The sequence below is a fragment of the Pinus tabuliformis genome, chromosome 1_1 (assembly GCF_031772625.1).
Source record: "Pinus tabuliformis cultivar Carrire ecotype Pingquan chromosome 1_1, CPIR1, whole genome shotgun sequence".
NCBI lineage: Eukaryota > Viridiplantae > Streptophyta > Pinopsida > Pinales > Pinaceae > Pinus > Pinus tabuliformis.
Window position 1 is genome coordinate 78,350,552 of NC_142297.1, and position 13,334 is coordinate 78,363,885.

The following is a 13,334-nucleotide window of genomic DNA, read 5'->3' on the forward strand; positions in this document are numbered from 1 at the left end:
TGCAACTTGCAAGCTTTTCCCTTGCATGCTAGAACTATGCAATGCGTAGAGACCCCAACCTCCCTTGGCATCCAAAACTACACAATGGTTTCCTCCAGTGTGTTGAGAATGCAACAAGATGATGGAGCTTAGTGGAAAGAAGTCGTCTTCACTAAGTGGGCCCGCAGACTATTTTTGGCGCAAAGTCTATTTTTAGACATATGGATCATGGTCTATGAGTTGCAGAATGATATTTGTGGATGATTGGTCATGTTGGTAAAAATAGACGGACTTCTATTTTTAGACATATGGGTGGTTTATATTTTTAGACTGCCAGGCTAAAAATAGAACAGTCGAATATTATTAGCTCATAATAATATTTGGACTATAAACATTATCTTATCCTCTTGGAGCACTTCAGTTTGAGCTACAGATGTGGCACATGCAGCTGTCAGAAGGAAATACGCTTTTCTTGTGGGTCAGTTGAGCTATTGCATGGTGGACTTCAGTTAGAACTCATGTGGTTGAGTTCGGTGGAGTTGATGGAGTTGTGTTCAGTTTGACTTGGTTGAACTAGTTGTATTTAGTTTAACTGAAAATACACTAGTGATGAGTGATGTGAATTAATTGTTAATTAATTCCCTAATTATTAACTCATAAAACAACTAAAGAATACATTAGTTAACTCAGTGCATGGATAGTTCAGTGGAGACAGGTGTTAGAGGTTGAGATTGCTATCAGTTGTGACTATAGTTGTGCATGAGATCTTGCACAATCAATGGGTTGAGTAATGCCAATGAGGATTACGTGGTTCAACCAAGGAAATATGAGTTTGGTTCAGCCATTCATTATTATTCTCTTGCAGGATTGCGCAGTGGAGGCAGGCAAACAATGGATGAGATTTGAGGCATCAAATCTGAGCTAGTTTGTGTGTAACAGGTGAAGATAGTACTGATTACTTGTGAGGAGTATTGTACTATGTATTGTTACACGTTCTCAATCATTATAATATACAAATAGTGTGGGGTTTTCAACTGTATGCTTTCCCCGAGTTACATACTGTGTTAATGTGCGCATGCGATTGATGTTTCATTGTTTTTAATGCTGCAAAATTGATGATCAACGTAGAGGAGGTTATGTATTATGCATGTATTCCGCAATAGTGTATAATCGGGATAATCTCTGTGAATAAGTATCATATTATTCAAAATTTCTACACAATGTCCTTCCCCAGCCGAAACCCACTGCCTTCAAAAACTGCACAGTGTTATCTCTTAGCTGCCTAGCTAACACCGCTCTCCAGAAATGCGCAGAGCAGTCCGGCTGCCCTGCATTCAGAAATTGCATAGAGGTCTCCTCCCAGGACCCCATCCCGTAGAAGTTTCTTGTCATTAGAAAATGCGTAGTATTGTCCCTCAGTTGCTTAGGCTACACTGCACTTAGAAAATACACAGGGGTGTCCTCCCAGGACCACATTCCGTAGCAGTGTATTGCATCTCAAAACTGCACAGAGCAGGCCAAAAGCCTTGCTCCCAGAAATTGTGCAGAGCAGGAAGCCCAACCTTGCTTTGAAAAACTACACAGATCATCCTGGCAACAATCATTGTCTGCTGAAACCGCGCATATCTATCTCTCAGTGACCACAAGGAAAGATGACATGCCAGATGACTCTCAAGGAGTTGAGGAGAAAGATCAAGGAACCGAGTTATGACAAGAGATCGGGACCTCATGCAAACTCCGTCAGATGCATATCATCTCGAGGGTAAGTATGGTAAGTAAATAATATATTTTGAAGTACATCTCTTAGTATAACTTGAAGGAATGCTTGTCATTGTCATATCATTCTATATTCAATAACATGCATGTTTGCAAGCACAAAGTCATTTCATGTGTTTCCTCTACATGTCTTCCTTCCTTTTCGCTTGTTTGACCAACTGTCATCTTTGGCATGTTGATTGCTATGTCATGCTTGTGACCCAATTCTGGTAATGTCGAAGGTTTGTATTTGTGTGCATGATTTATTTTCGCTCTGTCGACATTGGTCGCACTCACACACAAAGGTGTAAACATTGTCGCTCAAGTGTCGTCGCGGTTGTTCGAAGACATATCTCATTTATCACACTTGTCACTCTTAACCTTTGAGTCAGTCTCATTGAGCACATGTTTGTCTTATTGGTTTGAGGTGTCTTGTCATCGAGTCATGCTAAGTGTGTGATCACAATGTCATGAATGCACAAGTTCACTTGCTTTCACACTTAGTCAATTTTCCCAAAAATTTGTCGACTGGACAACCCTCCATCAACCAGACCTGTTCTCAGTGACCTTGCACTACTTCCCAGAACTGCGCAAAGCTTGAGGTTGTCCTTTGGGTAGCCTGCTCTCCGCAATTCTAGAAATGAGCCAACTGACTGAATCCCAGAGCTATGCAGAAGTTGTCCTAGAAGTCGATCCAGTCTGTGCTTCCTGCAAGACCTCCCGTAAACCCTCCCACTGGTCAACCGGAAGAAATGACTTGATCTATGACCCAGGGCTGTGATGATCTCCCAATTTGCACAGAGCTGTCTTGTCCTGCCCTTTTGTCTTTCCCTGCAAACACCCCAGGAATTGTGCAGAGTGGTCTTGACCTGCCAGCGCTTCTTCCCCACTCTGCAACCAACTCAGGAATTGTAGAGAGCTGTACTGCCCAACCTTTCTTCCCGACTCTGCAACTAGCTTAGAAACTGTGTAGAAATATTCGAGCCTACACTATCTCTCAGGATTGCATAGATTTTACTAGTGCTCCTGCAACCCGACTTAGATTTTTCTGCCAGTGCCTCCTGCTGCCCACACTGTCTTCCCCAGAGAAATTGTGTAGATCCCAGCTGGATGACCTGCCCAGTGCTCCCTTGGAAAATTGCGCAGATTGGCCCAGCAGCTCCCCGACACCCTGCCTGGCCTTCCTCCTGGAAACTTCACAATTCTGCCTCCCAGCAGGGTTTTGCCCCACAACTGTCGTTGTTGTCTCAGATTGCGAAAATTTGTCTCCTAGTGACATATACACATTGTTTTCTAACAGTGCCTTAGAGCCTCACATCCTGACCTGTGTTGTGCTCCCGCAGTCTCAGTGGCTTATCCCTCTCCCGGTCACCTGTACTGAAACAGAAAGCAATGCATCATGTTAGATTAAGAGATTTTTGGATTTGATGTCGTCTCGCCATGAGTGATTGCAAAAATAGGTACATGGATAAAACATGGCGCGACGATGAAAATGATGAAGAAGGAGCACATGTTAGAAGACTTGATTGCTTTTGAACGAACACGTGAAGCACATCGAGCAACAAGCGACAAGGACAAATACACATGCACCATCAAGAGAACACCAAGACCATCAAAAACCCCACACACTGTGCCATGCAGAGGTGGATATGATACACCAAGAGCACACTCATTACTCAGTAGCAGAGCAGCTTAACGTGAAAACCATAGTCAACCAACACATGTCAACAGTGTCACGTCGATTTGAGTCGTCAGTCATCTCTACCACATCACTACTATGGGCCATACCTGTTGTAATCAATGTAATGTAAAGTGGAAGTCAAAGAGACCCACATTTGAAGTCGAAGAGTTACATTAGTTGAAAAGTCATAGGAAGTCAAACAATCATGAGGTAAGTCGAAGAGTCACAAGGGTAAGTTATCCCCCTTGGCTATATTCACCCCCTCATTATATGAGCAAATGATTTTTTCACCTTGTCTCCTCCCACATAGCCTTGAGAGTCTATAGTTTGTTCTTTGAGGAGTGAGTAGTTGCTCCAATGTCCCACCACTAGGACTAGTGATATATGGTGTACATATGTGTCTTAGATCTTTTGATTAATTCATAAGTCTGACTGAGGCCAACACGTTTTCATGCATGTTTTGTATCCAATTGTAAGACTATTCTTTAAACATTTGTAATGCATGTTTGCTTAACCTGTACCAATATAGTTGAACTACTTCAGTTATTTTAGTACTCATATTGTTGAAGATGTGTTATATCATTTATCACTGATGTCCCGTCCGTGTGAACTACTCTATCAAACATTAGAAAGACCATATTTGTGTATTTCTTGGTGTTAATGATTGTCACCCTCGTGTGGACTATTCCGCTGGATGATGTATGTGTTTTCCCTTGAGCTTTGGTTTTCACGACTGCCGCATCTGCCATGGGCTATTCCGCTGGATGCTGGATAGAGCCTTGTTGTTATTTGCGTGTGTTTCTTCCTAGTTTGGGACTATTCCCTCTCATCAAGAGGCTCACTTTACCTCCCCCTTTTGATAGTAAGAGAACCTAGACACAGAGTTACATTACACACTCACCTCGCTTTCTTGAAGTTACAAGCATAACACTCTCATGTGTTGAACAACAAGGGCTAAGGAAAATCTCTAAGATAATGACAAGCTGGCCATTGTACCGAATGGGACTCCTACACCAAACGATGTGAGATCTAGTTAGGACTTCATACCGGGGATATCCCGTGAATGTCCAACACCGTCAACAACTGGATACAAAAATTACTAAGCCCATGATTTTCCATCCCCAAACTGATGGCCAACCAAAGGTTGTCAACAGGATGATCATACACATTCTGTGCATGTACAACTCGAAGCATCCACGCACATGGGATGAAAGTCTCCCCTATGTCCAACACAACTATAACAAAGCTCTCCATAGCTCAACGAGCTACAACCCCTTTCAGGTAGGGTTGGGATTTCAGCCATTATGTCACATTGATGTGGCCATACCGTTTGTAGCCACTAAGGCAAATTCAACTCACGTCTAGTCCAAATCCAACATGGCTAACAACTTCATTGAGCACATTCAACACATCTACCAGTAGGTCCATGATATATTGGACAAAGCCAATGAAAAGTATAAGCAGTTCCATGATCAACATCGAGTGCTACACAAGTTCCAGTTGAGCGACAAAGTTTGGCTACATTTGCAGAAGGAGTGCCTCGCTAGACCCCACCTCAAGCTTCGCCTGCTTCGATATGGGCCATACACCATCACCAAGGCTATCGGTGACAATGCCTTCGAGCTCAACATCCCACCATTCCTTGTTATGCACCCAATGTTCAATGTAGACCACCTTCGGCCATACTTTCAACCATTGTTGGACACATCCAATATTGCAGAACAACTCACACCAACAAAGCTCAACCCAAACTGCATGGAATAGGCCAAAACTGATCAACTCATGGAAATGTAGATCAAGAACACTTGCCAATAGAGGATCTAGCTTTATCGAGTTGTCAAAGCAAGCCAACTCCTTCACCAGGGCAAGTGGTTCACCAGGGACAAGGTTCAATTGAAATTTCCTCACCTCATGTAGGCTCTGCATGTATTGGGGAAAATTGATTCTTAAGGGGGGAGGAATGATCCAAGTGGATATTGGTGGCCATCCACCTATTCCACCTAGACCTCCATTCGGTTTCATTTGTTTCCTTTTTTATTTCAGCATTTACTATTTTTAGTAGTTTTTTTGGGTCCTGAACTTTTGGAGCAATTTTGACCCCCTAAACAACATTTTTTTAGGTATGTTGTAGCCTGTAGGTGTAGGTAAGGGTCTATTGAAAATCCTATAGTACTTAGAGAAACCTTCCAACAAGGTATCTTACGCGCCAAACATAGATAATATGACCAAGTTACGATCCTGGGAAGTTGGTTGACCAACTCATCCCAACGAGGCCCACAAACTCTTGGTGTTACATCTCCTGGCGTTAAGGATTTGGTTGTTTAGGGTTTTATCTTGTTGCTCAATAATAAATAGGCCCTTGAGCCTCATTATAACACAGTTCAGAGGTATGTAGCCGCCACATCTCTTCTCAGAGATAAGCTACCATCGTCCAAGCTAGTTTATTTCCATTCTGTTTATCAGCATAGTTCAATATTTTTATATTAATGAAATGAAGTGTTTTTCTACTGCATCTCTATATTTATGATTATATCTGTAGTTTGCTGCATTCTTGTTTAGGTTCAGATCATTGGGGAATCTTTGCAACTCATTTGATTCTTGCGACTTTTATAATTTCTTCGGATTGGTGAATTTATATTCTATGTGACTCGATGTAGTTCTTTTCGCTGGCTGAGGTATAATATATTCGATGATACAACCTTGGTTGAGTTGGTGTGAGCCTCCCCACGACATAATATATTGCTTCCGCGTTTTGGTGCAATTGAACTCGATGGTCTCTGCGGCACGGATCTCGACGGTGATTGATTCAAAGAACTTGGTGGGCAATTTAAAAATATGAAATATAGTCTCTGCGGTGGTCTCTATAGTAATTTATTTAGTTGAACTTAGTGGTCTCTATGGTAAGGGTCCCTACGGTTCAGTTAACTTACGTAATTAATTCAATGGTCTTTGCGATGCGACACATATCCTCAACTTGAAGCTTCTGAGGTTTGGTGCAAATAATCTCTACAATGTACTCTACATATCTCTGCGTGGGACCTCAATTACTCGGACTCTGACAGGTTCATACATTCCTTCTCAGCCTATTTTTTTAAGTTTTGTTTGTTTACATTATGATTACTTCTCCTCACACATCTAATCCCCCCTCTAGCAAAGGGAGACCAAGTAAAATTACTCTAGACAATCTTTATGAGTACATTGAATCTTTAGACAGATGAAGAGAAGAAAGAGAAAACCAATTTAAAATAGAATTAACGACATTGCTTGAAAACAATAAAAAATTGCTAGAAAATAGAATAATCTCGCTTGAGAATGAACTCCAAGGAATGAAAGGTAGGATTCAAGAAATAGAACATAGTAAACAATCAATGGTTGAAGAAAATGACGCCTGAAAAGCGAGATTAAAAGTTTAAAAGAACAACTAAATAATAACTCAACCCTAAATAACACAAAGAGTAAATTAGATATTAAACCCATAAAAGAGGAAATTAACAAATTGATTGAACTCGACCATGAGTGCCATAAAAGAGACCTACATCTTATAATTGCTGGTATAGAAGAACAAAATAATGAGGACACATTAGAAATAGCAAAAGAACAATTAAAAACAAAATAAATTCAAACAACTTATATCAAAGAAGCAATCTGGGTAGGAAACTTACTTGAGAATGCACATAGACTAATCCATATTAAGGTAAGTTGCAATGACCACAAATTCGATATTTTCAAGAAATCCACGAACCTAAAGGGAACTAGAATCTTTATAAATGAAGATATGATTCCAAAAGACCAAGTTGAACTTAGGAAATAAGTCCAAAAGGTCAAGGAGGCAAGAAAAGAAGGAAATGGGCTATCATTAGGAATAGGAAATTTATTATTTGAGATAGAGTCCAAAACATGAATGATAAATAGGGATTAGGATCACTCAGGATCCTCTTCTTTAATTGTCGTAGTTTTCCATGGCGTAAAGTTCCTATGTTAAGTTGGATCCTCAGTGATATTGACCTTATTTTTTTAGTTGAAACTTGGGAGCATGACGAATCTAGGGTTCCTCACCTTAACGAATTCATTCTTTGCTCTGCTTGGAACAAGAAATCCTCTCGAAGGGGTCTTGGTGGTATAGCCTGTTATATTAAGAAAATTGTTTCTTCTCACATCTAGCTTCATACTATCGATCCCTTCAATGAGTAAGTTTGGATCAAGATCTTCCTCCAATATGATTTTTCTTGCAAACTACTATTTCGCTCCTATCAACTTTACCTCCTATAAGAAAAACAACTTAGATAACAATTGTCATTTCACTACCTTAGAAAAATACATTCACAATATAAGGAATGAAGATAATATCCTTTTGCTTGGTGACTTAATTGCTAGAGCTGCTACTAACAAAGCTATTATGTTAAGTTAACCACTCTAACCTTGACCCCTTGTGGCTTGACAATGATGATGACCTAGCTATTAGATTCAAGAGAACCTCCTAAGATAGAATTGAGAACGTTTTTGGCACTAAGCTCCTCAAATTTTGTAGTTCCCAAGACCTAATTATCTGTAATTGTATTAATAAGTGACCCTCATTTGGCCAGATGACTTGTTTACATGGGTTGGGCAGTAGTGTTGTGGACTATGCGATTTAGACACCCATGTCCTTAACCGTATTACCAACTTTGAGCTTCTTAAATATTTTGAGCCCGACTCTAACCACATACCATCCACATGTAGGATATTAGTGAAAGCCAAATACACACTTGTCTCAATCAGAGTAATATAGAACTTTTCTTCAAGGAGTTAAAAATGGATTTAAGTTCCCTGACTTATAATAATAGTATTGATAAAATTTATCACAATTTTACTACTACCCTTTCCACTACCATTAACAAGTTCTCTACTAAGGTTTCATATAAGAAGATTAATAGAACTTCCAACCCTTGGTATGACAAAGGCTGTAAAAGTGCCAGGAAAACTATTTGAGATGCTCCTAATGAAACTGTAAAGCTCCTAAATATTAGTTTATGCAAAGCCCTCATTAAAGAGAAGAAGCGGTCATATATTAATAAGAGACAAGAGCATGTTCTTCACCTTCATAAAGTTTCGCTCAAAAGTTTTGGCAGAATGTGCTTGTTTATAAGTCTAAAGATAATCATTCGATCTCCTTAGAAAAGTGGGACATTTATCTTAATAGGTTGTATGACTCCTCGGAGACCATGGACAACATCGTTAACACTCCTATTAAGGAAGATATCTTTTCTCTTGATGACGTTGAGTATGGGATTAATAAGATTGCTAGTGGGAAAGCTAAAGATATTGAAGGATACCAAGCTAAGATCTTAAAGTTAGGAAGATCTATCCTCATTCCTCATCTCCACAAGCTTCTTAATTTGGCTGTAAAGCATGGCTTCCCTAAGCCTTGGACACAAAGCCTTATTGTTATTATATTTAAAAATGGGGACAAAAATGTTCCCTCTAACTACATGACCATTATGATCATCAACATCTGTGTCAAGTTTTATGGTCTCGTTTTCGAAAAGAAGATTAGCCATTGGCTTGAAAACCAGGGTAAAAGAGATAAAGGGCAAGCTGGTTTTAGGAGATACAACTCGACTGTCGACCATCTTGTCACTCTCAGTATCATTGCCGAAGAATGTCACAATAATAAAGGTGATCTCTTTTGTCTCTTTGTGGACTTTAGAAAATCCTTTGACATTGTTCCTTGGGATAAGCTTTGGAAAATACTTGATGAGATAATGATTCCTCTTTGGAAAATACTTGATGAGATAATGATTCCTCTTAAGTTGAAGATTGTTGTGATTCGCCTCTACGAGACAATTGTTGCCAAGATTAAGACCAACGAAGGGTGGTCTAAAGATATTAAATGCAATATTAGGGTTAAGCAAGGGTGTCCCCTTTCCCCTACCCTTTTTGGTATTTATATTGATAAGCTAGAGGAGTGTTTGGAAATCGCGAGGTGCAAGGGGATCGAGCTTGCTGGTATTATCATTACTCTTCTCCTCTACGCTGATGATATCGTTCTTCTTTTTAGAATCCATGAGGATCTGAACAAGCAACTTAAGACTCTTCATGACTATTGCTCCAAGATGGGTACGATAATTAATACCGACAAGACTAAAATCACGATAATTAAATCCAAAAGATCACCCATGGAAATTTTGTCTATGATAACAATTGCTTGGAACATGTCTCTTCTTATAAATATTTGGGTATTGCCATTCCTTATCAGCTCAAATAGAATTACAACATTGAGAAAATGATTATTGGAGGCTAGAAAGCTTATTATGAGCTTGAAAGCAATTGTAAGGTTGTCAATATTTGTAATTGGAGTAAAAAAAGGTTCCTCTTTGAAACCCTTGTCACCACTGTTGTCCTATACGATTTTGAATTCTGGGGTTCCAATATATCCAAAGAGTCATGGAGAAAGATTAAGATGATTCAAAAGAAATTCATAACCTACAATCTCAAGATCAAGGGAAATACCCCCTATCCCATCCTCCTGATCAAAGCTGGCCTCTCCTCTATTGAAAGTAGGGCTATGTTTAAGTATCCATAGTATAAGAAAAAGTTTTACAACATGGAATCCAAGAGGCTTCCTAAAATGGCTTCTAACTTTAGTCAAAACCTCTACCTTCGCCTCAAGTGTGGGTGGGATAAATGAGGAGATCATCCTCGGAAGCAAGGATAGTGTCAAAGATTATATGATCTCAAATTTAAGGATAAGATATGGGATGATAAGGATATGGAGGGTAAAAGGAAGGTAAGATATTATAAGGAGGTGATCAACCCCATCCTTGAAAACCAGAATTATCTTTCCATTTTGACCAACTTGAAGAAAAAGATGAACATCTCTAAGATTAGAACTAATTCTCATGAGCTTCAAAGTGAAACCGAGTGATGGTTTACTCCCAACACTCCTTGGGACGATAAAATTTGTCAGCTTGGTGATGCTAAGAGGGTGGAGGATGAAAAACACTTTCTTTTAGATTGCCCAACCCTTAATCACATTTGCTCTCATTTCCCTAACATTCGTCACACTTCCAATCCTCTTGAGTTGTTAAGTCAGCCCAACTATAGTGATCTTGGTACGCTTCTTTCCCTTCTTTTTGAGCATAGAAATAAGGTTCTAAAGAATTACATTTAGATTATTCTTCTTCTTAAGGTACACCGCATTGGTCTTAGTGGACATTAATCATCATCATCATTAAAATATGTTTTCAAATTTTTATTTTCTTAAAATTAAAGCTTTCAAAAAGTTTCTAAATTGCCAAAATCATTTTTATTGTTTTGTTACATTCTTAAACTACAAGCAAGTGTAATATGCAATGTTTCTACTTAGTACCCGCCTCTTATGTAAAAATTAATTGATAGCTACACTAGATTAATTTAAATGGTTATAGAGTTAAAAGCCTTCAAAACCTTCTACATATAAACTATGTTGCATCGTAATCATAAACCCCAATTTAAGGTAGCCTTGGATTTATAACTTTTCTTATAGTTAAATTTTTATATAATAATTTTACAAAATATGTTACATGGTAATCATAAACCCTAATTTAAGGTATCTACATATAAAATATGTTGCATAGTAATCATAAATCCCAATTTAAGGTAGCCTTGGGATTTATAACTTTTCTTATGGTTAAATTATTATATATTAATTGCACACCATATGCTAGATGGTAATCATAAAACCTAGTTTAAGGTGGACTAAGAATTTATAACTTTCCTAATTAACGTTGAATAAAATAAGAATATAAAGTTTTTGATTTATTAACTAAGACTTAGATTAATTTAAATAATTAAAGACCTCCAAAACCATGTAAAAGTAGAAGCCTATTCACATTACGCCTGTATATATTATGAAAAAATTAAATTGAATAATGTGAAATTTGGCCAATTCCTCTATTATTATAAAATAAGAAATCATTCCTATATTATTATAAAATAAGAAATCATGATGAGCATGGGACAACTATCAATCCTAGTTTCAATAACATGGTGTAATAAATCACATTTGTATTTTTTGGCCATTGCGTTTCGAACCAACAAGTGTGGTTCATCATCTTGCCCTGATGATGAACCACACTTGTTGTTTTGTAATGCGTCGACCAAAAATTTCTCTTATATAATTTCTATCGAAAAGCTTCAATTAATTTATTATAAATCACAAAAACTTGAACACATTAGTATTGTTGATATAAATATGTTTCAAGAAATATAAGTTGCTTAAATATTTTTAAAAGCAAGGGGAAAGACACCTTTCTTTATGGACATAATATAATGTTAGTATCGTCAAAATTCCATCCTGAACTATTCCGAATGTGCGTTTGTTATCTGACTTGTATAATTCAATTCACCCCAGGAAATTTTTTTTACAAATAGTTTTAATTTTTTTTATATTGTTATTTGATCAAATTCTTACATATTATCAAAAATAAAACCTCTTACATAACGCGTATCAAACGTCCTTTTCAATGTGGGAAGAACTATAAAATTCTACCATATAAAACGAACACCACACACAATTATATGAAAATAGAGCTGCAGCACCTTTAGATTTAAAACGCGTCCCGCCGGAGATAAACATTCTACTCGAGATAAATCAATAATTATCTTTCTAACTATTGTAGCGATGGAGTTTTCACTATAGTGATTCTTACTATGGTTTGTATGTATCAATACACAATGTAGGATTGGTCCCATTTATATTGGGTAAAACAGACGATGATGGGGTGTACTGTTAAGTCAATATGTATTGTGAAGGTTATCGATTCGAAATTCTGTGGGCAAAAATCTATTTATACTAAGGGTTGGTGTGGCCTAAGCTAGGTGTGATCCCCAGGTGATTTTGACGACTTAGATGCCCTTGGGTCACGATTTCTCAAGCCATTGGTCAAGCTTGATATAATTTCCAATGAATGCAAACTACTTAACAAACAAAAACAAAAACAAAATAACATTAAAATAATACATTGGGTACATATTATTTAACAACGCTGCATAGCTAGTGTTTCCTGCCACTTAGTTTAATTATTGAACTTTAAAAGAGGCTAACAATAGTAAGCTCTCAAAAGCAGATGCATGTATTTCCTCCTAAGAGGTCACAGGTTCAAAACCAGAGGGGGGTAGAGTATGTATGCCTTTGTAGACTTAGCAGTGAAATCGCTGCGCGGAGGTGGGTCCCTTGTCCCACAAACAAGGGGGTCTCATACACCAATTTGGTGTCTGCCTTGGCTGTGACCTTAAAAATGGGTATTATTATTATTCAATAACTATAACTATAAGTGTCTAGGCAAGATGGATAATGGTTTTAAAGATACACTATTATTTTATTAGGTAAAGACAAATTTATTATATTATACAGTGATATTAATCGCTATCTTTATTCGATAAATTATATTTTGATTGCTCTAATAATGAAGCAGAGTATGGGTTGAGGATGTTTGAGGATGCGCTCTGCTAGGGTTTGCAGGAGCCGCCACAGAAGGGCCTGACGAGAGGACATTGCTGGAGTCAGCGCGAGCAAGGCTGAAGACGACAAGATAAGGTAGAGAATCAGGCAGGAGGGGCAGACCCGTTTGCTGCGGTTCTTTCTCACTTATTGGGCCAGGTTAACGACAGAGAGACAGGCACTGAGAGGAAATGGAAGAGCCGAAGGGGGGGGGAGAGATCCCCTCCTTCAAGAATGTGGTAACCGGGGAGAACAGCGGGAGTGGAATGAGGCACAACCAGAAGGAAAGCCACGTCCCGGTCATGGGTAATTTATGGCAGAAAAGGATGAAAGGGAAATGTCTACCGCGGGCTCAAAAAAAACCACGATATGTCATCCCCTGTAACAAGCTGGAGGAATACAACTGTTATATGAAGGACCATGCCTTGATTTGTAAATTCATTGGTTATTGGCCTTCGG